Source organism: Microplitis mediator, chromosome 9, assembly GCF_029852145.1.
Source record: "Microplitis mediator isolate UGA2020A chromosome 9, iyMicMedi2.1, whole genome shotgun sequence".
NCBI lineage: Eukaryota > Metazoa > Arthropoda > Insecta > Hymenoptera > Braconidae > Microplitis > Microplitis mediator.
The window spans coordinates 1,769,591-1,797,529 of record NC_079977.1 but is presented as its reverse complement, the minus strand read 5'-3'; the positions used below and the strand labels follow the sequence as shown (position 1 = coordinate 1,797,529).

At 28.0% G+C, this 27,939-nt stretch overlaps 8 long non-coding RNA genes across 8 annotated transcripts in view; 6 read left to right on the top strand and 2 right to left on the bottom strand.

The window, feature by feature from the left end:
• The window catches only part of LOC130674763 (uncharacterized), a 43,945-nt gene that overhangs the window by 5,109 nt on the left and 10,897 nt on the right, over positions 1-27,939 (bottom strand). The gene's annotated exons all lie outside the window — the stretch shown is intronic.
• Positions 3,878-5,811, top strand: LOC130674764 (uncharacterized). Its single transcript, XR_008991117.1, has 3 exons — positions 3,878-4,021; positions 4,099-4,215; positions 5,545-5,811. It is a non-coding gene; the product is annotated as an uncharacterized LOC130674764 (long non-coding RNA).
• LOC130674770 (uncharacterized) lies at positions 12,904-13,613 on the bottom strand. Its single transcript, XR_008991123.1, has 3 exons — positions 13,478-13,613; positions 13,290-13,410; positions 12,904-13,212 (listed from the first exon to the last, which is right to left on the bottom strand). It is a non-coding gene; the product is annotated as an uncharacterized LOC130674770 (long non-coding RNA).
• LOC130674766 (uncharacterized) lies at positions 13,558-15,367 on the top strand. The gene is made up of 3 exons (XR_008991119.1): positions 13,558-13,572; positions 14,909-15,088; positions 15,156-15,367. It is a non-coding gene; the product is annotated as an uncharacterized LOC130674766 (long non-coding RNA).
• On the top strand, positions 15,986-18,773 carry LOC130674767 (uncharacterized). The gene is made up of 5 exons (XR_008991120.1): positions 15,986-16,066; positions 16,134-16,245; positions 17,095-18,274; positions 18,342-18,453; positions 18,533-18,773. It is a non-coding gene; the product is annotated as an uncharacterized LOC130674767 (long non-coding RNA).
• LOC130674768 (uncharacterized) lies at positions 20,717-21,328 on the top strand. The gene is made up of 3 exons (XR_008991121.1): positions 20,717-20,823; positions 20,890-21,001; positions 21,081-21,328. It is a non-coding gene; the product is annotated as an uncharacterized LOC130674768 (long non-coding RNA).
• Positions 24,105-24,719, top strand: LOC130674769 (uncharacterized). Its single transcript, XR_008991122.1, has 3 exons — positions 24,105-24,224; positions 24,292-24,412; positions 24,496-24,719. It is a non-coding gene; the product is annotated as an uncharacterized LOC130674769 (long non-coding RNA).
• On the top strand, positions 26,161-26,759 carry LOC130674765 (uncharacterized). Its single transcript, XR_008991118.1, has 3 exons — positions 26,161-26,241; positions 26,309-26,429; positions 26,513-26,759. It is a non-coding gene; the product is annotated as an uncharacterized LOC130674765 (long non-coding RNA).

Below are 27,939 nucleotides of genomic sequence, written 5' to 3'. Positions count from 1 at the left end.
ATAAAATAAATAAAAATTAATTCAAGTCATAGTAAAGGTAAAATCGGTATTTTCGTACAGAATAATTACTAAGCGTGAAATAAAAAATTTTATGCACACCGGTGTGCATAAATTTAATAACTAATTTTTTTACTAATTACTTCAAATTAAATTTGAAAAAATTATATAATATGTATGCAAAACTTTTAGAGTCTACTTTAAATCTTTTTATTGTAATTTAATAAAATTTTTTTACTGACGGACGAAAAAAAAAGTTAATATGAAATTTGATCTAAAAAATTCCCCAATAGCTCATAAATAATAAAAAGCATTAAATTACGATAATCCGGTCCAATTATATTAAAAATTTATAGTCACAAAAAGAGTGCTTAGATACTCGTAATACGGTGTGTAGTGGTGTGCATAAATTAACGCTAAGCGTCAACTTAAAAATTAGCATTGCTTTTGAAATTTAAATTTAATGGACACACAAGCAATTTTATAAATATTTTTTATTTATATTTAAAATCTACTCGAGCGAACGTCATACTAAATAACTCGTGCCGTAGATTTTCATATTCACGAATAATGTATTTGATCCTGAGTATTCTATCCGGCTGGAAGGACCCGGATCCTCAGATCTTAACCTTCAAGGATATCGGTCTTTGGTCTTGGGCGGCTATAGACCTGCTTCAAAGACTAAAGAATCGCCGCCTCCTATTATAAATTTAATACTTACCTTTTTTTGTTATTAATTTATATTTTCAGTTGGTTTGAGACGACGTCTATTACTACAGAATATAAATCCCTAAACGCTACTAGCCTTTGTTCCTCATTCTTCATAAAATTTAATATTATAATATATTCAAAATTAGCTATAAAAAAAATTTCAACTCTGACTAAAAAAGTCCTCAATCTTTTTTTTTTATTTATCAAATCCGAGTCTACTTTTACCTACTATTAGAAATCACGTACTAATTTGATCTAAAGTAGGTAATATTATTTCGATTCACTTGACTAGACGATATTATTACCATAAATTAAATTACGTCGTGAGAATAGGGCAAGTTATTTATAAATTTAGATAATTTGACGTTTTTCGAGTCAGCTGCCGCATTTTTTATAAATTATACCAACTTTTTGAGAAAGTTGTGCATCAAAGAGCTCGATTGCTAATGACATATATTTCGGGGTAAAGTGTTGAAATTGGCTGGTGAATTAAATCTAAACTAGCTCGGATCGATTCGGCGTATTATTTTTTTAATGCACACCATGGTGTGCACAAAATTAAAACCTACGATTCTCGGCGACTAATTATCGTACAGAAACCAAAAAAAATTCATTTCACAGCTTAGAGCATCAGCTTCGAGGCTCTTTTATTAAAAAGCAGCTGAAAAATTTTTTTGAACCCGTTGTTTAAAAAATAAACTTCAAGATAAATTTTAAGATGAATGAAAAATTTATTTGCGGTCAGAAATGATACGAAAAAAATTTTTTTTTGTATATTTTGATAATTCCATCTGAAAACTTATTCTTTGAGCTGCAATTTCTTTTTTTTAAATATTTTTTACGCTAAATCATTTCTGTTCTATGGAATGATAAAGCAAAGGACAATAATGGTGTGCATCAAAAAGATCGATTGCTAATGACATATATTTCGGGGTAAAGTGTTAAAATTGGCTGGTAAATTAAATCTAAACTAGCTTGGATCGATTCGCCGTATTACTTTTTTAATGCACACCATGGTGTGCACAAAATTAAAACGTATGATTCTCGGCGACTACTTGTCGTACAGAAACCAAAAAAATTTCATTTCACAGCTTAAAGCATCAGCTTCGAGGCTCTTTTATTAAAAAGCAGCTGAAAAATTTTTTTGAACCCGTTGTTTAAAAAATAAACTTCAAGATAAATTTTAAGATGAATGAAAAATTTATTTGCGGTCAGAAATGATACGAAAAAAATTTTTTTTGTATATTTTGATAATTCCATCTGAAAACTTATTCTTTGAGCTGCAATTTCTTTTTTTTAAATATTTTTTACGCTAAATTGTTTCTGTTCTATGGAATGATAAAGGAAAGACGACAACAATGGTGTGCATCAAAAAGCTCGATTGCTAATGACATCTATTTCGGGGTAAAGTGTTGAAATTGGCTGGTAAATGAAATCTAAACTAGCTTGGATCGATTCGACGTATTATTTTTTTAATGCACACCGTGGTGTGCACAAAATTAAAACCTACGATTCTCGGCGGCTAATTGTCGTACAGAAACCAAAAAAATTTCATTTCACAGCTTAAAGCATCAGCTTCGAGACTCTTTCATCAAAAAGCAGCTGAAAAATTTTTTTGAACCCGTTTTTTAATAAATAAACTTCAAGATAAATTTTAAGAAGAACGAAAAATTTATTTGCGGTCAGAAATGATACGAAAAAAATTTTTTTCGTAGATTTTGATAATTTTATCTGAAAACTTATTCTTTGAGCTGCAATTTCTTTTTTGAAAATATTTTTTACGTGAAATTGTTTCTGTTCTATAAAATGGTCCAGCGAAAGGGACAATAATGGTGTGCATTATTAATTTATTTTTCTAATTAGTAATTTACTATTTGTCATAAGAAATAAATTATTGAATTGAAAATCTACGGATTATTTCATTGAAATAAAAAAAAAAGCAGTAGTTTGTAAAATATTTTGTTTGTTCCCACGAGAACTATTCTGCATGACTAAACATCAGACATATTTTAAAAATAAAACCCTTTATATTAATACTTTATATTCCATCAATCAATATCCGTCTTTAGAATACACACTCTGTTATTATTATTATTTTTGTAACAGCATGAGTCGATGACTTGCAATCACTACCCTCCGAGCATATAAAAAAATTTCGCGAGGAAATTATAATGATAGCATTTCATATATATTTAGACACAATAAACGTCAACAGAAAATTTTACCTCATTTTTTTAATCTCTTATATTAAATGCACACCCTTTTTTCAACACGTCACTACAAAGCTTAAATTTTTTTTATCACCTGCAAGTGTATAAATTATCGTTAAATATTTTTGCGCGGTCATTATGCATATGCATGAGCAATAATTAATGGTAAGTGTGAATATAATAATAAAAGTAGTGATATTTGGGTTTTATTGAATTTTTTGGGCAGGAGGGGGGAGGTATCGACTTTAAAAATAAACTTTTGTGTAATATTAAAATTCATAAGCTATTTTTTACGCTCGGTGAATTTAATTCAATGCAGAATAATTTTATAAAGCAAGAGAGAATTGATAATTGTATTATTCTGCATATATATTTATTTCAATGAAAAATAAATATAAACCCAGTCATCACGTGACTGCTCGAGGATAGCTATTGAATTTATTCAAGAGCTTTTAGAAATAATTTTTCATCGTTTCTGTCAAAAAAATCAATTCCATGTTGGAATTTTTTTTTTTTATTTTTAATTATTAATTCTGTGTTGCCGCGATATGTATTGCGTATTTTCAATGCTACCAATTTTTTACGGAAAAATTTTTAAAATTTATTTCTCAACAAAAACTCAACGTTGTTTCTTTCCATTATTTCTCCCGACGAATATTACAATTTTGACGCCCTCTACTGCCTTAACTATTGGTCGGACAAAAAAAAGTTTAAATAGTTTTTTATAGGAAATTTAACGCTCTACAACTTTTAATCAATGAAATTTTCTGTGATTTCAAATGCGTAAAAGTTATCTTAAAAAAACGCAAATATTTTAATTTAGCTATTTTAGAATTTTTTTAAAACGCGAAAAAACGATAATATTGTTTGCAGTAAGTATTTAAATATAATTATTTGATATTTCTAATTACTTAATAAGCTGCCGCAAGGTCGTCACGTGATAATAATTATGAATGACGCACGCTTTCAAAATTATTTTATGATAACGCGGAAAGAAGTAACCGATTGGTAGCAAAGACAGCGATTATTATATTGAGTATAAAATCGGGCCACTATTTACTGGCTATCGCAAATTTCTCGTCGACTATCTTCTAACAAGACCCGTAAGTAAAATCTCATTAAATAGTTATTCTCAATAATAAATAAATAATTAATATTTTAAAAAAACAAAATTATGCAGATTGTAGACTAAATAAAATTATAAGACAAGATGTTCAAGTTTACGTTTCTGATGATAGCTATTGCAGTCATCATGGTGGCTGATGTTTCTGCCCGTTGTAAAAGAGCAATGAAAAAAGTAATTTCTGCCGAATTTTTTTTAACTGACAAAAAAATTTTTAATTGCTTAGAATTGCAGCCACACTTTTTCCTTCACATTTTTTACCGTTAAAATTTCCCGAAATATTTAATAATAAATAAAGCGATTTATGAAAATTATGAGTGTGCGAATTAGTGCTCGGATCGAACTCTCTAAATATAAATTAGTGATTTTTCACTAATTTTAAGTGAATATGCACTAATTGTCAATGCTATAATCGTACCACGGAGAATTAGTGAATATTCACTAAATGAATATGTGAATATTGGAATTCACTGATTTGATAAGTGAATATGAGAATCCACTAAATTGAAAAGTGAATATGGGAATCCACTGATTTCATCGGTGAAAAAAAAATATTATATTGCGAAAAAAAATATAAGACACTTGTAATTAGATCCGAAATGTGATTAATGTATTAGAATCATTACTTAGAGGAAGTATACATGATTTTGATTGATGAAAAAATCCCGGTGACTGCTGGGCTCGAACCTGCATCCTTCCGATTCAAAGTCTTTGATGCTATCCACTGCGCTGGCCTACGCATGTGATCGCGTGAGTGTAAATAGTATATTCGTTATGATACCAAGCAATAACTGATGAAGAAATAAAAAATCCGTGATGTTATGATTGACGTACTCTTCATATAAATATATTATTGTTCTGTACTTCTATTTATTTTTATTTTGAAAGTTTTGTATTAAAATTTTTAAAAATAGCACCATAATTATTAATTATATTTATATCTAGTAAAAAATTTAATTATTTGCTAGTTAAAGTTACTAGTGAAATTGTGAAATTCATAAATTAAGAAGTGAATAACAGTTTTACTTGTAGAAATTATGAAAATATCGCTAGTTCAGTAGTGAAAATCACTAATTTGCTAGTGAAAATTATAGTTCTAAATTTATTAGTGAGAATTCACTAATTTGTTATTTAAATACACTGATTATGAAGTGAATACTGCTTCACTAACGTAATTAATGAAATTTCCACTAATTCATGTTTAGAGAGAATTGAATTTAAAAATCGATTCGTAAACTGAGAGAAGAAAATAAAATTAAACTCCCCTTTGGAATGAATTTCACTCCAAGGCGATCAAATAAATGCACAGACATCCATTCCGAGTTCGCTCTGAAAATTTTTTACAGTCTTAGTATTTTTTGTTAAATAATTTTGAAAGCTTTAAGTGTATGGAGCCGCAATTCTCAACGATTAAACGAATTTAATTTTTCCAGTATTTATTCTGAACGTAAATATGAGTTTTGAATTTAGTAAATGAAAAAAATATTTATTTTTTAAATCTAGTGTGAAACTGAAGATGAATGCTGCAACAAACGTTGTGAGAAATTAGGTGAAGAACAGGTTTGTTACCCAACAGATGAAGAAATTGAAAGATTGGGGCTAACAGAGCTCAAGAGTAGAAATTAAAAATGAACTAATGCAGTATCAACTTTAAAAACGAGCTCTGCGAATTCAAAATTATAAAAGTAACTTTCATTCTGTAATTTTTTAATTTTATGAGCTGTTCAAAATATACGAGTTTTCATTTTGAAAAATTTTTTCCTTCAAAAACTGTTTTTTTTTTTCTAATTCCCTTCAAACTGAAACTGTAATTTGTTTTAAAATTACACCGGAAATTATTCTATATATAAACAAATATATGAACACATCAATTTTTTTTTTAAATTCGATGGGAAAATGAAAATTTCAAAAGTCGATTTTTGATAAATAAAAAAAAATTGGTTTGACTTCTTATTAATTTATAAAAAAAAAAAAAAAATAATTTTATTTATAAAGTCACGATCGTAGAAAAGTTAATGGCTGTCGGAAGCGTTCTATCGATCACGAAGAGTAATATCAAATGAAGTGATATCCACAAGGTACACGAAGGTGTAAGAAAATCGTTTTAAACTTCTTCCTCATACATTTATATATATAGTACATTATAGCACTATAAGTATTTAAGTTGTAATAGCACACATAAGCAGTACACAGAGCGTGCTGATACATAGACAAGCCTATCCCAGTGTTTAACACGGGTCGATGCATCGATTAACCTGCATTACTTCCAGGTATTTTACCCATCTCATATTATAAATTCTTCAGCAACAAAAGAAATGTTTTTTAGTTCTTACTTTGCAATAAAAATTAAATAATCACTCGTTTTTAAATTTTGGCCTTATTCCGAAAAAAGTCAGCCCTCAAATTTTGCAAAAAATTTTACAGGGACGTTTTTTCTGAGTCATAAGGCCAAGGGCTCATATGAATTTTTTATCAGCGATACACAAAATTACGATTTTTTGAATTTTTTTCCTTAATTTTGGGTATCGCTGATAAAAAAAATTCAAATTTTTTGACAAAAAAAAAGTTCCTGCGAAATTCTAGCAAAAGCAGATGAATATTTTAGAAAAAAAAAAATGAATGTCAAGACCGAGATTCGAACCCACGTTCTCTTATTTCAGACTTCTGTTAAAAATTTCAATTATTCTAGATTTTAATATTTGAAAATTTTGAAAATTATTTAATTTTACGAAAATTTCAGTAATTAATTTTGAATTTTAACATGAGTATTTGATAATTAATTTATCAAGTTTATTAATAATTAAAAAATTCGACTGTTTAAAATAAATTTCAGGCCAAGGATAAACAAATTTATTTATTTGTTTGAAATTTGGTCTTAGATAAAAAAATTTATATTTATTTGGTTGGATGGTTGGTAGAATTTAAAGAAAAAAAAAATTGCTGATTCAAATGCAGCTATTTGGGGTCTAGGTCCTTCCTAGATTTTGTTTTATTATAAAAACTCATCTCTACGCTTTTAATGCTAATAGACCAAAGATACACGATTTACAGGATTACTAGGTCGTTAAGATTTAAAAACAAAAGAGAGATGATACAATAGGACGGCAAACTTAACCTTGTCATTTATTAAATTTACATATTTCACGGAACTCATCTTTTAACCGAAATTCTATAGATTAACTACAGAACAGGATGCGCAGAAGTAAAGTGAGCTCACAAAAAATTTTTTACAAATGCGCAAAGCGGCAAAACTAAAATCATGAGGTAATTTGGGCCACTCTAAATTTTTAAAACGAATCAGGCCCATAAATTTCCATTTAAAAAAAATACGTAAATGGTGACTGTAGTTGGCGTTACTACACGTGTGATTGAGGTTATCCCAAGTTCGAGTTTGCACTTTTTTACTCCGACCTGTAGTAACCTCAACTACAGCTACTGTTGTAGCAACTACATTTTTTTGCACTTTTTCGCTATAAAAATTGAAAATTTTCCAAAAAAAATGCAAGATATTGGTTTCGGTTCGATTTTTGAAAATCGAATTTTCAAAAGATCTCGATGTTTTCAGGCCCAAGAGAGCTTTCTAATAATGGCCTTTTCTAATTTTTTTTAACAGAGCCTTTGAATTCAAAAATGGCGGGAAATTTTACGGTTGGCCCACAGGACCAACAATTTTTCAAATTTTGTTTTACCAAAACCCTTTTAGGTATAAATTTTCCATGAGGATATGTGAAGGGTAGAAGGCATAGTACACGGAAAGAAAATTATGGGAAGTTTTGCTATGCATTATGGGAATGGTCCCCATAATAGTATGAGAATAGTCCCCATACCATCATAGGAATGGTTACCATAATGATATGGGAATAGTTCCCATAATATTATGGGAACCATTCCCATATCATTATTGGAACCATTCCCATAATGGTATGGGAATGGTTCCCATATTTGTATAGGAATGGTTCCTATATTGGTATAGGAACTATTCCTATAATACTATGGGAACTATTCCCATAATGTTATAGGAACCATCCCTATAATATCATAAAATTTTTTTTTTGCACAATAGTGTAGAAATTTCCCAAAATTTGAATTTTCTTGAATGATTTGTGCTGACAAAAAATTCTTGTTAAAAATTTTAATGTTTTTTTGCCAAATACGATTGTTTTTTTCAATGTTTGAATTTTTATTTTTATGTTTAATAATATTTCTGTGTATTGTAGAAGTGATTACCACACTTATTTAAATTAATTTTTTCATGATAATATGGGAACCATTCCCATAATATTATAGGAATGGTTCCTATAATAGTATGGGAACTATTCCCATAATATTATGGGAATGATTCCCATAATGGTATACGAACCATTTCAATTGCATTATGGGAATGGTTCCTATAATTTATGGGAATGGTTCCTATAATATTATAGAAAGTATTCCTATAAATTATAGGAACCATTCCCATAAATTATAGGAATGATTCCCATAATATTATAGAAAGTATTCCTATAAATTATAGGAACCATTCCTATAATTATAGGAACCATTCCTATAGTGTTATGGGTATCATTCCCATAATTAAAGGAACTATTCCTATAATTATGGGAAACATTCCTATAATTATAGGAACCGCTCCCATAATTTATGGTCGTAATTCCTATGATGGTATAGGAAAAAATTTCACAGAATTATGGGAACCGCTGCCATAATTTTCTTTCCGTGTAGACATGGGGCAATTTGGGCCCACATTTAATTAATTAACGGATGTTAAGACTTGGATTTGGATACCAATTAAGACGGCGATGGTTGAAAAAATAATAATAAAAAAATTTAAACCTAGTTGACTGATAATTAATTCATAATAAATCATACTTTAGAAAGAGCAAACACGAAATTGCTATTGAATAAACTACCTATCAATCAAACGATTAACATCTCGAACAATATATATATTTATTTAGTTAATTCTAACAGAAAAATAAATCGTTGGCTAATTTTTTTGGCTTATGCTAATTATTCTTAGTGTCAAGAGTTAAAAAAAAAAGAAACAGTTTTTTTATTTTTCAAGGGATTGTATAGTAATAGACTAATAGTAAAAAAAAAAGTGAGGACCCCGAGGCCTAAGGGGTGTTCTAAGTCATAGCACACGTGTCATGAGTCCTTTTTTATTCATATTTTTTTTATTATGAAGGTATATGGATTTTATAGTACGCTGAGGCCACCTGCTATACCTGCCCGCGATGATGAGTTTTTGCTTTCATTTTTTTTATTCATATCCCGAACAAAGCGCGCCGGTTTAATTGAACGGCTAATGTGCGTTGACATACAAGACATCAAACGATTTTTTTTGGCTTACGTATGTAAAAAAAAAATTAATTAATAATAAAAAAATCAAACCCAGTTTATTGTAAATTTAAAAAAAAAATCTGGGCATCAGTTGGCCCTGCGGGTCAGCCCCGAAACTTCCCGTTGGTTTTAAGCTCAAGGAAGTCTTTGAATCCTAGAAAAATTCTAGAAATCCAATAGAAAATCTAGACCAAGGGCTCGATACTTAAAGAAAAATCTGGACAACGGTTGGCCCTAAACGATTTAGTTTTTTTTAGCGGGAAGTTTAAAATTTGTCTGTTATCAGGCAAAAAATTCCTGAAGCCTAAAATGGCCCGAAATATTTATAATTTCCGAATTTTCTTTGATTTGAAGGGTTGAATGGTCACGTTGGGCCTTAAATTATTACTCTCTAAATATGAATTAGTGATTTTTCACTAATTTCAAGTGAATATTCACTAATTATCAATGCTACAATCGTACCACGCAGAATTAGTGAATATTCACTAAATGAATATGTGAATATTGGAATTCACTGATTTGATAAGTAAATATGAGACTCCACTAAATTGAAAAGTGAATATGGGAATCCACTGATTTCATCGGTGAAAAAAAATATTATATTGCGAAAAAAAATATAAGACACTTGTAATTAGATCCGAAATGTGATTAATGTATTAGAATCATTACTTAGAGGAAGTATACATGATTTTGATTGATGAAAAAATCCCGGTGACTGCTGGGCTGGAACCTGCATCCTTCCGATTCAAAGTCTTTGATGCTATCCACTGCGCTGACCTACGCATGTGATCGCGTGAGTGTAAATAGTATATTCGTTATGATACCAAACAATAACTGATGAAGAAATAAAAAATCCGTGATGTTATGATTGACGTACTCTTCATATAAATATATTATTGTTCTGTACTTCTATTTTTTTTTATTTTGAAAGTTTTTTATTAAAATTTTTAAAAATAGTACCATAATTATTAATTATATTTATATCTAGTAAAATATTTAATTATTTGCTAATTAAAGTTACTAGTGAAATTGTGAAATTCATAAATTAAGAAGTGAATAACAGTTTCACTTGTCGAAATTACGAAAATATCGCTAGTTCAGTAGTGAAAATCACTAATTTGCTAGTGAAAATTATAGTACTAAATTTATTAGTGAGAATTCACTAATTTGTTATTTAAATACACTGATTATGAAGTGAATACTGCTTCACTGACGTAATTGATGAAATTTCCACTAATTCATGCTTAGAGAGTAGGAACTGCCCTTACTTTCTATTAATATTTTCTGAAAAAAAATTTCAGAACCGAATAAATTGAAAAATTGGTGTCATTATTCCTGACTAGCAAAATAATATTTAAAAAAATCCCATAAATATATAATCCCCCTATCCGACCGCTAATTTGGTTATAAATCAAAAATCCCTCCTTTGATAGATTTAATAGTTCGTCTATTAAATATGAGCACATTAGCTTAAATATCCCCGATCGTAGATAATTCCACTGGTTCTTCTCGAAAAAATAATGATAATAGCAAACATAAAATAAGATCTGTACACTCGATCTTCAAAAAATCCACTAATGAGACAGATAATCGATCTTATTATTATATAATTCCAAACATTTTGCCCAATAAATTTATAAATTATACGATAAATGTTTTGTTATTATTTATTCTGGTTTTTCGTAGAATTATCGGCAGTTTTGTCTAGTGGTGGCATATGTGAGACATTAAAGTTCGTGAATAGAACAGCCAAAACGATAATCGTAGATATTGTAGCGTGATACCTCTATTTTAGAAAATAACTATCAAATCAACTTGTACCTCATATTATTATATATATTTTTTTTTTTTTTTTTTTTTTTACCTTAATTAGGGATAGACAGGGTTAGAAGTCGAGGGAATGATTCCGCCGCTACCAACACTAGGGAAAAAAAAAAAAAAAAAAAAAAAAATAGTGCTCGCAATTTAGTAAAAAATATTTCGCTAGAATTTCATAAAATTTAACCGGCTATTCTGCAACAGCTGAGGTCAAAATGACAGTGTTCACATGTAGTTTTAAGCCCACAAAAGATGCTTTGCTTTTTTATTTTCAGAGGGATAAAAAATAATAGAAAGGCTCTAGCTCTAGATCCGGGGTTCAGTGAGCAGTTCCCAGTTTTGAGACGGGTCCGTTATATTTTTATTACGTGTCTCTTAGAGCTGAGGCTTTTGGTTAGTCTACTAATGAGAAATAGGGAGTTTACTTTTTTCTTAAATGTTACAGATTACAGGACCGGCGGATGTTTTTTTTTTTTTTATTTAAAAGCTACGGGTTGAAATGTTGGAAGACGAATTTGGAGGCTGCTATTATTGCAAGGTGCAAAATTTATTTTTTTTTGTTTGCAAAAATTTTTGAGTTAATTAACGATAATTATTTAATTGCGCGAATTTATTTAAGTTAATTTTTAAAAGGGGTAATAATGGGTCGCATAAAAATGATCGACTTTCCAAAGCTCAATATTTAATTTTTGGTCGTTTCAAATTTTTGAAAATTTGAATAAAAATATTTTCATTATTAGGGAAAATATTCAAAAAATTGATGAAAAAAAATTTACTCAATTCTGGAGTGATACAAATTTGGGGAAAAATAGATACTGAATTTTTGGTTTTTTTTTGTCCCGTATGAAAATAACATATATGTAAAAATATATGATAAATATCAGAAAATATATGTGGCCAATTTACCTATATTTTCTGATATATTTTTTTATATTAAAAAATAGAATATTCACCATATACTAGTCCGTATATGTTTAGCATATATAAAATATATGTCAATCATATACAAAAAATATATTTTTATCATATATGAAAATATATATTCTTGTCATATACGAAAACTATATTTTTATCATACATAAAAATATATATTTCTATCTTATTCGAAATATATATTCTGATCATATATAAAAACATATATTTATATTGTGTATGGAAAAAAAAAGTTTCTTATTCGTATGTCCAACTCCAATTAAATTAGATCTAAATTTTAATATACTCTTTAAATTGCAGTTAAAATTTTCAAAATTAGTTAATTTGATGCGAATATATATACCCATATACATATATATACACCGAATAAAATATATGCTTAAATATAACAAAGAAAATATATGGTGCCATGTATAATATAAATTATATGCTACCATATATTTCATTTCATACAAAAATTTTATATTTTTTGAATATGAAAGGATATATCAATATATCAATACAATATATTATAAGGCAAATGTAAATGTATATGTAGCTTAATATAAAAAACATATAAGTTACATATATGGAATACATATATTTACTACTGTATATAATTTTATATTAAATCGGCCGAAATCTCTATATGATTTTTTATAATATACAATATAATATGTCGTATATTTTTTTGTTGCAAACATATATGATTATATATATTTTAACCATATATTGTTTTTTCATACGGGGTAATTATAAGGATTTTTAAGAAATATCAAGTACTTGGGGTAAGATGGGGCTATGAAATAAAAAAAATTTCATATCTGATGTGAGAAAATTTTTTTTTAATTAAAAATTCGCCCATTATATGAAATTTAAATATGACAGCAATTAAAACCAGAAAAAAAATTTTTTTGTAGCCCGACAAATAAATAAAATATTAAATTTAAGGAAAAAATAATTTCATAAATTTCGTAATTGTTCATTGAATGAATTGATTTATTTAGTATATTGATCCATTTCTTCTAGTGTTGGGTAACATTGCTTTATGCCATAATACACATCACACACCCCACTGCAACACTCCTCATTTTTGTCACACTGCAATTTAAAAAAATGTGTTTATTCATAAATAATAAATAAGTTACAATATTAGTTAGCAAAAATATTGAAATTACATCATCGCCAGGATCAGAACACGTCTTTTCATCATCAGCGTAAATATTGACAGCGAACATAGTTACCAACAGTAAAATAATAAACTTGGACATCTTTGAATTTATTTATTTAATTAACAAACTGCAAGTAATTAATTCAAATAAAATGAGTTTTCTATATATATATTAGCATTCATATTTTTACTTACGAATTTTGTTAGAAGCGATCGATGTCTTTTTATATTATTAATGAATTTCTGCTTCTCTGTATCTCAACTTCCCCTTTTTGTTCAAAATTTAAATGGTTATTTATCAAGCTTATTATATATAATTATCTTAATTGTTCTAATCGATAATTGTTATGCAAACGTCATCGACAACCTTGTGGAAATTTTCTAAAAATTTTTTTTCTCCAATGTATAAAACTTATATTTAATATTTTAATTAAATTTATTTTTACGGAAAATTTCTATCAATTATTTTTCAAAATCCTTTTTTATAAAAATTTTACGCCCCGCTCTTTACCTTTTTTGTAAAGGTTTTGGCTCAAGAAAACTTTCTCATTATAAATTGAAAACAAAAATTTTCTCAAGATTAGAAAAATTTCCCTGGCGTAAGAAATTTTTTTACGCCTGAAAAAATTTTTGTTTTTAACCCAGAATTCAGAAAATTTCTTAGGGCAGGTAAAAATTTTTTGCGCCAAGAAATCGCTTGTTTTGGTGCATGAATTGGCATTACGAGCCAAAGGTCAGCGCTGCCAACACTCGCAGTTTAAGAGTTTATTGTTATCAGATGTAGATTTTAACGGGAATTAGGTTGTAATAAAAAATAATTTTAATTGTTCGTATCGATAATTGTTATGTAAACGTCATCGACAACCTTGTGGAAATTTTCTAAAACTTTTTTTTCTCCAATAGATAAAACGCATATTTAATATTTTAATTAAATTTATTTTTACTGAAAATTTCTATCAATAATTTATCAAAATTTTTTTTTATAAAAATTTATTTTTAATAAAAAATGGATCGCATAAAAATGATCGAGTTTCCAAGGCTCGATATTAAATTTTCGTTTACTTTAAATTTTTAAAAAAATTTGAATAAAAATATTGTCGGTATTATGGGAAAATTTTCAAAAAATTGATGAAAAAAAATTTAGTCAATTCTGGAGGGTTACAAATTTGGAGCAAAATGGACACGGAATTTTTTTATTTATTTTGTAATTATTAAGGATTTTTAAGAGATTTCAAGTATTTGGGGTAAGATGGGGCTAAGAAATAAGAAAAGTTTGATATTTGCTGTAAGAAAAATTTTTTTTTTATTAAAAATTCGTCCAATGTATGGAATTAAAATATGGCAGCAATTAAAACCAGAAAAAAAATTTTTTGTAGCCCGACAAATCAATAAAATATTAAATTGAAGGAAAAAAAATTTCTAAAATCTCTTAATTGTTCATTTAATGAATTAATTTATTTAAAATATTATTTAAGTCTAGTATTAAAATTTAAAAGAAAAAAAAATATTTAACTAAACTACTGCAAGGTTATCACTAGTCCACGTAACAATTATCGATATGAGAAATTAAAATAATTAAGTATAATTATTCCGATAAATAAAAAAATGTTTTTGTTTGCAAAGCAGTAGAAGTTTAACAATTAAAGTGAAATACATCAGATACTTCTAACAAAGTTCGTAAGTAAAATTTTCAGTTTGTCAATCAAATAAATAAAATCCAAGATGGCCAAGTTTATTATTTTGATGCTAGTATCTCTGTTGGTCGTAAAGATTTGCGCTGAAGACTGTTTAAAAACTGGGGATACTGTGAGTTGAATATTTTATTTGTTTATTATTTATGAATTTATATATTTATTTTTTTTTGCGACTTTAGTGTGAGGAAGATGAACAGTGTTGCAATGGAAAATGTTCAGAATTTCACGGGGACAAAAGTTGTTTGGCAACAGATGAAGAAATTGAAAAAGTTAAGAAGGAAATGGCAGCAATGCTTCAATCTACTTGATTATTAATTATAAAATGTATGATTAATAATTCCTAATTATTAATTATCAAATTTAAGTCATAAATAAATGAAATTTATGATCACTGATAACTTTTTTTTTTTATTACAACCTAATTCCCGTTAAAATCCACATCTGATAGCAATAAACTCTTAAGCTGCGAGTGTTGGCAGCGCTGACCTTTGGCTCGTGATGCCAATTCATGCATAGAAACAAACGATTTCTTGGCGCAAAAAATTTTTACCTGCCCTAAAAAATTTTTTGCATAATGAGTTAAAAGCAAAGTTTTTTGGGCAAGAAAAATTTCTTAAGAAATTTGCCGCAATTGCGGCAGGGGAAATTTTCTAAGTCGAGAAAATTATTGTTTTCAATTAATAATGAAAAATTTTTTTTGTGCTAAGAAATTTTTTTTTTCTGTGTACTCAAATAAAATTTAATGAGCTTCCATTTCAAAATTTTTACAAAAAAGGTAAAGAGCGGGGTGTAAAATTTTTATAAAAAAAAAATTTGAAAAATTATTGATAGAAATTTTCCGTAAAAATAAATTTATTTAAAATATTAAATATACGTTTTATCTATTGGAGGGGAAAAAAATTAGGGAATTACCTCAAGGTTGTCGATGACGTTTGCATAACAATCATCGATTAGAACAATTAAAATAATTAAATATAATAAGCTTGATAAATAACCGTTTAAATTTTGAATAAAAACGGGAAGTTGAGGTGCAGAGAAGCAGAAATTTATTAGTAATACAAGGAGACATCGATCGCTTCTAACGAAAATCGTAAGTAAAAATATGAATACTAAAATATAAATCGTAAAATTTTTTTATTTTAATTAATTAATTGCAGTTTGTTAATTAAATAAATAAAATCAAAGATGTCCAAATTTATCATTTTAATGCTGGTATATATGTTGATCGTAAATATTTGTGCTGAAAAGTGTTTACAAACTGGCAGAAATGTAACTTTAATATTTTTACTGTATAGCAATATAACTTAGGGGAGGGTGGGGCAGAGCGGCCCCCATGGGGCAGAGCGGCCCCCCTGAAATTTTGACCAAAAAAAAAATTTTTTTTTTTTCGACTAATTACTATCAATCCGATATCTTTGCGCATTTTTACCCCTACGCATGACATTTGGGGCAAAATGGACAAACCCAAAATTTTGAAAAAGTGATTTTTTCATATTTTTATCGTCAAATTAAAAAAAAATTGTTATAATTCCACATTTCTAGCCCTACGCATAACACCTGGGGCAAAATGGACCAGCCAAAACTTCCGAAAAAATTATTTTTTCATATTTTTCGGCCGTTTCTCTATGTAAGAGGCAAATTTGGTCACTAAAAATTTATAAAAATTAAATTTTTTTTTTTAGTAGATAAATTTTTGAAATAAAGTAAAATTATAGAATTGATGTTTTTTTTTGTTAAATAACAATTAGTAATTAAGGTAATCGAAAGTGAACGATTTTTTACGCTTTAAAAAATTTTTTTCGAGTAATATAAAACCAAAAATAGTTGTCAAGAGAAAGAAATACATTCTTAATGATGAAAACAATTTAAAAAAAAAAAAACGAAAAAAAAAATTTTTTTTATCACTTTTTGAAAGGGGGCCGCTCTGCCCCACAAAAAAAAAAAAAATTTTTTCAGAATTTTGGCAAAATGTCCATAAATTTGTTCGAAATAGGACAAAAGTAAAGTGATCTTATGGTTGAAAGCCACAAAAAATAATAATTCGCTTAGGGGGGCCGCTCTGCCCCACCCTCCCCTAATTATTATTTATGAATAAATACATTAATTTTTTCAATGTAGTGTGAAGAAAATGACGCGTGTTGCAGTGAGAAGTGCGAAGAGTATCAAGGGGCAAAGTATTGTTTCCCATCAGAACAAGAAATGGAAGCAATGAAGGCATCTTTGCCTTATATGGGTAAAGATGCAGTTTTAAAAATTCATGCTTTTTGTAAATCGATGGATGATTAAAAATTATACAATGTGTAATTAATAATTTGTAATTCGTTTGATGATAAAATAAATAATTATTTGTCATCAGCCTCCAAAAATATTATTTTAGTTCATTTTTATTGCTAACTATCAATTTTATTATACATAGATATATGAAGTTTCACATGCTGGTAGCACTCGCCTATGGCTCGTGATGCCAAGTCCTACTAGATTTAATAATTTAAAAGAGCGGCTAATAGACTTTACGTCAGTAGCAAAAGTTGGGACAAAATTTTCCGAAAAATTTCCCTTAAAAATTGTATTACGAGACAAAATATTCTATGAGGCGACTTGGGCCACTTTCATTATTTTTAAAAAATAATTTAAATTTCAAGTGACGTCTCGATTTTTCATACAAATTTTGAATGTATGCAGAAAAAAAAGATTTCTTGGCGCAATAAATTTTTACTCGCTCCAAAAAAATTTTTACTTGTCCTGATAAATTTTTTCCATTTTTTACTAAAATCAAAAATTTTTTTAGAGCGTGAAAAAAATTATTGCGCTAAGAAATTTTTTCCAGTCCAAAATAAAGTTCCTGTACAAATATGAGTTGATATTTAGAGGAAAAAATAGTGGAAAAAAATTATTTAAAGTTTGAAATTTTATACCTCAGCCATGGCTCATTGTACAGATCTCAGAAAATATTTTTTAGGAATTTGAATGCTCTAAAAAAAATCTCTTATTATTTTTTGATAAATTCATCTGTTCAAAAGATTTGGGCTGAAATAATTGTTATAAACTTTCAGTAAAAATAAATTTATGTAAAATATTAAATATGCATTTTATCTATTGGAGGAAAAAAAATTTAGACAATTGCCACAAGGTTGTCGATGACGTTTGCATAACGATTATCGATTAGAACAATTAAAATAATTAATATAATAAGCTTGATAAATAACCATTTAAATTTTGAATAAAAAGGGGTAGAGGTACAGAGAAGCAGAAATTCATTAGTAATACAAGAAGACATCGATCCCTTCTAACAAAATTCGTAAGTAAAAATATGAATACTTAAATATAAATCGTAAACTTTTTTTATTTGAATTAATTAATTGCAGTTTGTTAATTAAATAAATAAATTCAAAGATGTCCAAGTTTATTATTTTAATGCTGGTATCTATGTTGGTCGTCAATATTTGCGCTCAAGAGTGTGGAGAAACTGGCAAATATGTAACTTTAATATTTTTACTGTATAGCAATATAACTTAATTATTATTTATGAATAAATTCATTAATTTTTTTAATGTAGTGTGAAGACAGTGACGAGTGTTGCAGTAAGAAGTGCAAAGAGTTTCAAGGGGCAAAGAATTGTTTCCCATCAGAACAAGAAGTGGAACAACTGAAGGCATCTTTGCCTTATATGGGTAAAGATGGAATTGCAAGAATTTATGGTTTTTGTAAATCGATGGATAAATAAAAATTATACAATGTGTAATTAATAATTTATAATTCGTTTGATGATAAAATAAATAATTACTTGTCATCAGCCTCCAAAAATATTATTTTAGTTCATTTTTATTGCTAACTATCAATTTTATTATACATATATATATGAAGTTTCACATGCTGGTACACGGAAAGAAAATTATGGGAAGTATTGCTATGCATTATGGGAATGGTTCCCATAATAGTATGGGAATAGTACCTATACTACTATAGGGATGGTTCCCATATATTATGGGAACCATTCCCATAATGGTATGGGAACCATTCCCATAATGGTATGGGAATCATTCCCATACTATTATGGGAATGGTTCCCATATTGGTATAGGAACTATTCCTATAATATTATGGGAACTATTCCCATAATGTTATGGGAACCATCCCTATAATATCATAAAAATTTTTTTTTGCACAATAGTGTAGAAATTTCCCAAAATTTGAATTTTCTTGAATGTTTTGTGCTGACAAAAAATTCTTGTTAAAAATTTTAATGTTTTTTTGCCAAATACGATTTTTTTTTTCAATGTTTGAATTTTTGTTTTTATGTTTAATAATATTTCTGTGTATTGTAGAAGTGATTACCACACTTCTTTTAAATAATTTTTTCATGATAATATGGGAACCATTCCCATAATATTATAGGAATGGTTCCTATAATAATATGGGAACTATTCCCATAATATTATGGGAATGATTCCCATAATGGTATAGAAACCATTCCAATTGCATTATGGGAATCATTCCCATAATATTATGGGAATAGTTCCCATAATATTATAGGAATGATTCCCATTATATTATAGAAAGTATTCCTATAAATTATAGGAACCATTCCTATAATTATAGGAACTATTCCTATAGTGTTATGGGTATCATTCCCATAATTATAGGAACTATTCCTATAATTATGGGAAACATTCCTATAATTATAGGAACCGCTCCCATAATTTTTGGTCGTAATTCCTATTATGGTATAGGAAAAAATTTCACAAAATTATGGGAACCGCTGCCATAATTTTCTTTCCGTGTAGCACTCGCCTATGGCTCGTGATGCCAAGTCCTACTCTAATTTATACTTTAAACGAGCGGCTAATAGTCTTTACGTCAGTAGCAAAAATTGGGACAAAATTTTCCTAAAAATTTTCCTTAAAAATTGTATTACGAGACAAAATATTCTATGAGGCAACTTGGGCCACTTTCATTATTTTTAAAAAATAATTTAAATTTCAAGTGACGTCTCGATTTTTCATACAAATTTTGAATGTATACAGAAAAAAAGGATTTCTTGGCGCAATAAATTTTTACTCGCCCCAAAAAAATTTTCATTTGTCCTGATAAATTTTTTCCATTTTTTACTAAAATCAAAAATTTGTTTAGGGCGAGAAAAAAATTATTGCGCTGAGAAATTTTTTCCAGTCCAAAATAAAGTTCCTGTACAAATATGAGTTGATATTTAGAGGACGCGAATCATAATTTTCTACTTTTTATTCAAATAACAATGAAAAAATATTATTTAAAGTTTGAAATTTTATACCTCACTCCCTCATGCCCCAAGAAAATTTTTTCCCAGCCCATAAAATTTTTTGCATTACGAATTGAAAACAGAAATTTTCTTACGGCGAGAATGAATTTTCTCAGAGCAAGAAAAAACTTTTCGAGTCAATAAATTTTTTCTTGTCCCACGAAAATTATTGTGTTCAATTTATAATACAAAAAAATTCTTGCGCCCAGAAATTATTTTTTTCTGTGTAGAAATTTGAATGCTCTAAAAAAAATCTTTTATCATTTTTTGATAAATTCATCTGTTCAAAAGATTTGAGCTGAAATAATTGTTATAAACTTTCAGTAAAAATAAATTTATGTAAAATATTAAATTTGTGTTTTATGCATAGAAGGAAAAAAAAATTAGGGAATTACCACAAGGTTGTCGATGACGTTTGCATAATAATTATCGATTAGAACAATTAAAATAATTATATATAATAAGCTTGATAAATTACCATTTAAATTTTGAAAAAAAAGGGGAAGTAGAGGTACAGAGAAGCAGAAATTTATTAGTAATACAAGAAGACATCGATCCCTTCTAACAAAATTCGTAAGTAAAAATATGAATACTAAAATATAAATAGTAAACTTCTTTATTTGAATTAATTACTTGCAGTTTGTTAATTAAATAAATAAATTCAAAGATGTCCAAGTTTATTATTTTAATGCTGGTATCTATGTTGGTCGTCAATATTTGCGCTCAAGAGTGTGACGACACTGGCAAAGATGTAACTTTAATATTTTTACTGTATAAAATTATCACTTAATTATTATTTATGAATAAATACATTAATTTTTTTAATGTAGTGTGAAGAAAATGAGGACTGTTGCAGTGGGAAGTGCGAAGAGTATAAAGAGGAAAAGATGTGTTTCCCATCAATACAAGAATTGGACGGAATGAAGGCATCTTTGCATTATCTGGGTACAGCTGGACTTTTACAAATTTATTCTCTTTGTGAAGCGTTGGATCAATAAAAATTATACAATGTGTAATTAATAATTTGTAATTCGTTTGATGATAAAATAAATAATTACTTGTCATTAGCCTCCAAAAATATTATTTTCATTAATTTTCATTGCTAACTATAAATTTTATTATGCATTTATACATAAATATATATATGTAATTGCATATATATATTTATGTATGTATATCATACGGGGCTTTTGCGGACCTGATTTTAGGGTTATGTTTTATTGCATGTAATTGTTCTAATTACTTAATATATTAAATGTACACTGTAAAAAATTCGCGGAGTGAATGCGGATTAAATCCGGAGTGAATGCGGAGTGAATGCGGAGTGAATGAATTTTTAATTATTCACTCCCCTCGGAGTGAAATTCACTCCGCAGGGGAGTTTTCGCGGAGTAGATAATTTTTTATTAATTTAATCCCTCCGGAGTGAAATTCACTCCGGAGCGGAGTTTTGAAAATATTATTAATAAAATATAACTCCACATAATAAAATATAAGTAAAAATTCGCGTATTACATTATTGATCAGCTGATATGCACACACATATGCACATACATATTTAGGCACGCACGCGCACTCGCACACACACGCACGCACACATTTTCACACACGCACACATTTGCACACACTTACAAATTTGCACACATGCACACATTTGCACATACGCACAAATTTGCACACATGCACACATTTGCACATACGCACACAAACACCTGCACACACCCAAACACACACATGCACGCAAACACACACTTGCACACGCACACACACACTCATTGTTTAGCAGTTTAATATAAATGAATATAATTTTATTTAAGTATTAAAACTCCGGACCGGAGTGAATTGGGAGTGAAATAAAATCCGCGTCACTCCGAGATCACTCCGCTAAAAAAAAACTCCCAATTCACTCCGCATGCGGAGTGATTTTTTTCAAACTCCGGTACTCCGAGTGGCGGAGTGAATACGGAGTGAATTCGGATTTAATTTCACTCCGGATTCACTCCGGATTCATTCCGGATTTTTTACAGTGTATGCAACTACTTTTCGATTTACAACCTTAGATATCATCCCTTAGCCTTAATTGTCGAGGGGATGCTCGGAGCAAATATATATATTAGGGTGTTTAAAAAAAAAAAAACAATTTTTTGGTTTTTTTATGGTATCCAAAAATTGACAGTATAACTAAAAATAAAAATTTTAGTAGCATTCCGAGCTCTTAATAATGATATTAAGGTTTGCCTCAATCCATTTTTCTATTTTCCATTTAAATAACTAGGAAGAAAAATTTTTTTTTTTTAGAATTTTCCAGCTCATAAACCAATTAATGGATTTTTATGCACAATAAACGTTTTTGTAGGAAATTGAACGCTCTACAAAAAAAGTCTCTTATCATTTTTTGATAAATCCCACTGTTCAAAAGTGATTTAAGCTTCAAGTCAAATTTATAGTAAATTTTAAGATTTTTTTACTTTTCCGGCGAAACTATCAGTCTTATCAAAAAATATTACAGAAACTTCTTTGTAGATAATTTCATTCCTTACAAATTATTACGAATAAAGTTTTTCGAAATTCTGCGTTGTTTTCAAGTTATTTCCATTTCAATGTCAAGCTCTTAAAAAAATATATTTCTGATTAATTTTAAGAGCTTGACATTGAAATGAAAATAAATTGAAAACAATGCGGAATTTCGAAAAATTTTGTTCGTAATAATTTGTAAGGAATAAAATTACCTACAAGAAAGTTTCTATGACATTTTGTAATAAGACTGATAGTTTCGCCAGAAAGTGAAAAGATCTCAAAATTTACTATAAATATGACTTGAAACTTAAATAACTTTTGAACAGTGGGATTTATCAAAAAATGATAAGAGACTTTTTTTGTAGAGCATTCGATTTCCTACACAAAGTTTCATTGAGCATAAAAATCCTTTGAGTGGTCTGTAAGCTAAAAAATTCTAAAAAAAAAAATTTTATTTCCTATGTTATTTAAATGGAAAATAGAAAAATGGATTAAGGCAAACCTTAATATTATTATTAAGAGCTCGGATTGCCACCAAAATTTTTATTTTCAGGTATATTTTCAATTTTTGAATACCAAAAAAAATTTGTTTTTTCTGAAACACCCTAATATATATATATATATATATATATATGAAGTTTCACATGCTGGTAGCACTCGCCTATGGCTCGTGATGCCAAGTCCTACTCGATTTTATAATTTTAAAGGAGCTGCTAATAGACTTTACGTCAGTAGCAAAAGTTGGGACAAAATTTTCCTTAAAAATTTTCCTCAAAAAATGTATTACGAGACAAAATATTCTATGAGGCAACTTGGGCCACTTTTAGTATTCTTAAAAAATAATTTAAATTTCAAGTGACGTCTAGATTTTTCATACAAATTTTGAATATGTACAGAAAAAAATGATTTCTTGGCGTAAATAATTTTTACTCGGCCCAAGAAAATTTTTGCATTATGAGCTATAAACAAAAATTTTCTTGAGACGAGTAAAAATTTTCTGAGGATAAGAAAAAATTTTTTACGCCAGGGGAATTTTTTTAGTTTTAAAATTTTTGTTTTTCATCGATAATTGAAACTTTTTCTTGCGCCAAGAAATTATTTTTTTCTGTGTACTCAAATATAATTTTAATGAGCGGGGCAAAAAAATATCCGTAAAATTTTTATTAAAACTAAATTTTTACAAAAAAAAATTATTGTTAGAAATTTTAAATAATATATTTATTTAAAATATTAAATATGCGTTTTATCTATTGGAGGAAAAAAAGTTTTAGGTAATTGGCACAAGGTTGTCGATGACGTTTGCATAACAATTATCGATTAGAACAATTAAAATAATTAAATATAATAAGCTTGATGAATAACCATTTAAAGTTTAAGTAAAAAGGCGAGTTTCAAGTATAGAGAAGCAGAAATTTATTAAATAACACACGAGACATCGATCGCTTCTAACAAAATTCGTAAGTAAAAATATGAATACTAAAATAGAAATCGTAAACTTTTTTTATTTGAATTAATTACTTGCAGTTTGTTAATTAAATAAATAAAGTCAAAGATGTCCAAGTTTATTATTTTACTGTTGGTAACTATGTTCGCTGTCACTATTTACGCTGATGATGAAAAAACGTGTTCTGATCCTGGCGATGATGTAATTTTAATATTTTTACTAATTAATATTGTAAGTTAGTTATTATTTATGATATGAATAAATTAATTTTTTTTCAAATCCAGTGTGAAGAAAGTGAGGAGTGTTGCAGTGAGATGTGTGATATGTATAATGAGAGAAAGCAATGTTTCCCATCAAAAGAACAAATGAAACTAATTGACAAAAACATTGATGCTGCTCCTCAAGAATAATATATTTTATTCCAACGATATTTTGTTTAAAATTATACAATGTGTAATTGAAATATTTAATTTGTTTGATTGTACAATAAATAATTAGTTGTCAACTTCCAAAAAAATTGTTTTAATTATTGCATGCCTCGGACGCGATAGCGGGAGAGGTTGTGCTCTATAATCGACTTGTCGTGAAAACGGGATTTTCTTACCTTTGATCATTTCTGCTAATTTCATAAATCACCTCTGTGGTAAAAAAAGTACACCAATGTCTAGGGAAAATTCTAAAGAATAATTTTGATTTAATTAAAAATTTCATTTAGCTACACTATAATAAGAAAAAAATTATTTAACATGAGACTAGTTGGACGTCAATTGGGATGTCCGTGTGTGAGCAAGATATCTCTCGAAAAACTCAATTAATCAGTCCAATTTTTTTTTCAATAGCTTCAGATTTTAGTAGAATAGAAGCCTTTTAAATATTACTACTGTAGTCCTTCTTGTTCCTTTATTATCAATTAAAAACTGAAAACTGATTATGTTTACTAATGCTTCATCCGCCATTTTTCCCCCACAAATATAAGTAGGCATGATTATCATGAAACTTTGCTGATATTATAAGGCTCCACTTTACCATCAGATAATTTTTTTTTTTTTTTATTATATCGTGTGACAAATCGACTTGCCAACTGTTATCTAAGTAACGAAATTAAAAAAAAAAAAAAAAGGAATGTCTAGATGTTTATTAAAAAATTTTGTAATAAAGAAAAATTATTAATAATTAATTTTATTGTAATATGAGCGTTCGAGGCGTGCACTTTTGGATTTTCCAAATTTTTATTTTTATGAATTTTCGGTGGCTACACAGAAAAAAGGATTTCTTGGCGCAACAAATTTTTACTCGCCCCAAAAAAATTTTTTCCATCATTTACTAAAATCAAAAAATTTTCTTAGGGCGTGAAAAAAATTATTGCGCTAAGAAATTTTTTCCAGTCCTTAGAAAATTTTAGTTTTTAAATCATATTGCAAACTGTTTCTTGTAATAAAATTTTATTATATATATAAATATATCAAAGAGTATCAAAAAAGTCGACTAATTTTTTTTTCGTATGGCCGTGAAATTATGTCAGAGGATGCCAAAATAAAGTTCCTGTACAAATATGAGCTCTTAATTTTGATATTCAGAGGTCGCGAGTCATAATTTTATATTTTTGATTCTAATAACATATGGGAAAAAAATTATTTAAAGTTTGAAATTTTATATCTCAGTCATGGCGCATTGTACAGATCTCAAAAGATATTTTATAGGAATTTTAATGCTCTAAAAAAAGATCTCTTATCATTTTTCGATAAATCCATCTGTTAGAAAGATTTGAGCTAAAATTATTGTTAGAAACTTTCAGTGAAAATAAATTTATTTAAAATATTAAATATACGTTTTATCTATTGGCGGAAAAAAGTTTAGGGAATGACCTCAAGGTTGTCGATGACGTTTGCATAATAATTATCGATTAGAACAATTAAAGTAATTAAATATAATAAGCTTTTAAATTTTAAATAAAAAGGGGAAGTTGAGGTGCAGAGAACGAAAAATTTGTTAGTAATACAAGAAGACTTCGATCGCTTCTAACAAAATTCGTAAGTAAAAATATGAATACTAGAATATAAATAGTAAACTTTTTTTATTTGAATTAATCACTTGCAGTTTAAATTTTTTAATTGAATAAATAAATTCAAAGATGTCCAAGTTTATTATTTTAATGCTGGTGTCTATGTTGGTCGTAAATATTTGGGCTGATGAAGAGTGTATAGAACTGGGAAGAGATGTAATTTTAATGTTTTTACTGCATAATATTATAACTCAATTATCAATTATGGGAAAATATATTTTTTTTTGACTTTATTTTAGTGTGAAGAAGATGAGCAATGTTGCAAAAAGCAGTGCAAAGAGTTCGAAGGGAAAAAGCTGTGTCACCCATCGAAAGAAGAAATGGAAGAAATGATGGAACACGCCCGTAAGATGGGTTATAATTGAGCTACACCGTTAAAAATTATTTATTTATGTCAAACGGTAATTAATTAAAAATTATACGATGTGTAATTAATAATTTATAATTCGTTTAATGATTAAATAAATAATTAGTTGTCATTAACCTCCAAAAATATTATTTCAATTATTTATTTTTCATAATTTCCGATAGCTCACTATTAATATTATTATATATATGTATATATAGCAATTGCTGAAATTACGTACGTTGGCAGCATTCGCCTACGGCTTGTGATGCCCTCATACTCGATTTTATAATTTAAATCAGCGGCAACAAGGCTTAATTTTGTAGTCGTCCCGATGAAAACTAAGGATTTTTTTCCCACCAGTTCTTTCCCCCACCACCATGATATTAGCCCTGATTAATCAACTGAATTCGACCGAATTAAAAATTTTAATTCTGTTATATTCTGTAGAATTCTGCAAAACAGAATTCAACTGAATAGAAAATTTAAATTTGAATTAAACAGAATAAAACCGATTTAAAAATTTCAAATTCGTTTTAATTCTGTTTAATTCGGATTCAGAACCAGAAATAGGAGAATTATTTTCGAATTAATCAGAATTAAACCGAATAGAATTATTTGAATTCGGTTTAATTTTGACAAATTCTGGTTTTCCTGCCGAATAAGACAGAATTCATTTTTAAGTTAGGTACCGAATTAACAGAATTTATCTGAATTAAATAGAATTAAAAATTTAATTCTGTTTAATTCGATCGAATTCAGTTGTTTAATCAGGGAGAATGAGCGCATGTGCAAAGCCACTAAAACCAACATTTAAAAGGTGGGGGAAGCAACTGATAGGAGCAAAAGACAGGACAAAATTAACCTCCAAAATTTTATTTAAAAACTCTACTACGAGCCAAAATACATTATGAGGCAACTTGGGCTACTTTTAATAGTTCAAAAAAAATCATAATTTCGAGTGACTTAATTTTTAATAAAACTTTATAAAATACGTAATATAGGGAAGAGGGGCAAAAGGGGGTACTTAAGGAAATACCAAGTTTTCGAGGACTCAAATACGCTAAATCTTTTTTTTTTTAATGATATTCAAAGTAAATAGAAGAAATTTTCAGTTACCGTTGAAAAAAAAAATTTTTCATTTCTGCGGGCAAAGTGGGGTACCCCCTAAAAAAGGTAAAAAAAAAAATTTCTGGATTTTAAACGAATTTGATCAAGTTGAATTTTTTTGTAAGTAATTTACATAAAGAAAAATTATATTTTACATGTTTGTTGGAGACAAAAGAAGAAAAAAAATTTTTAATAGTTTTTATCATAAAA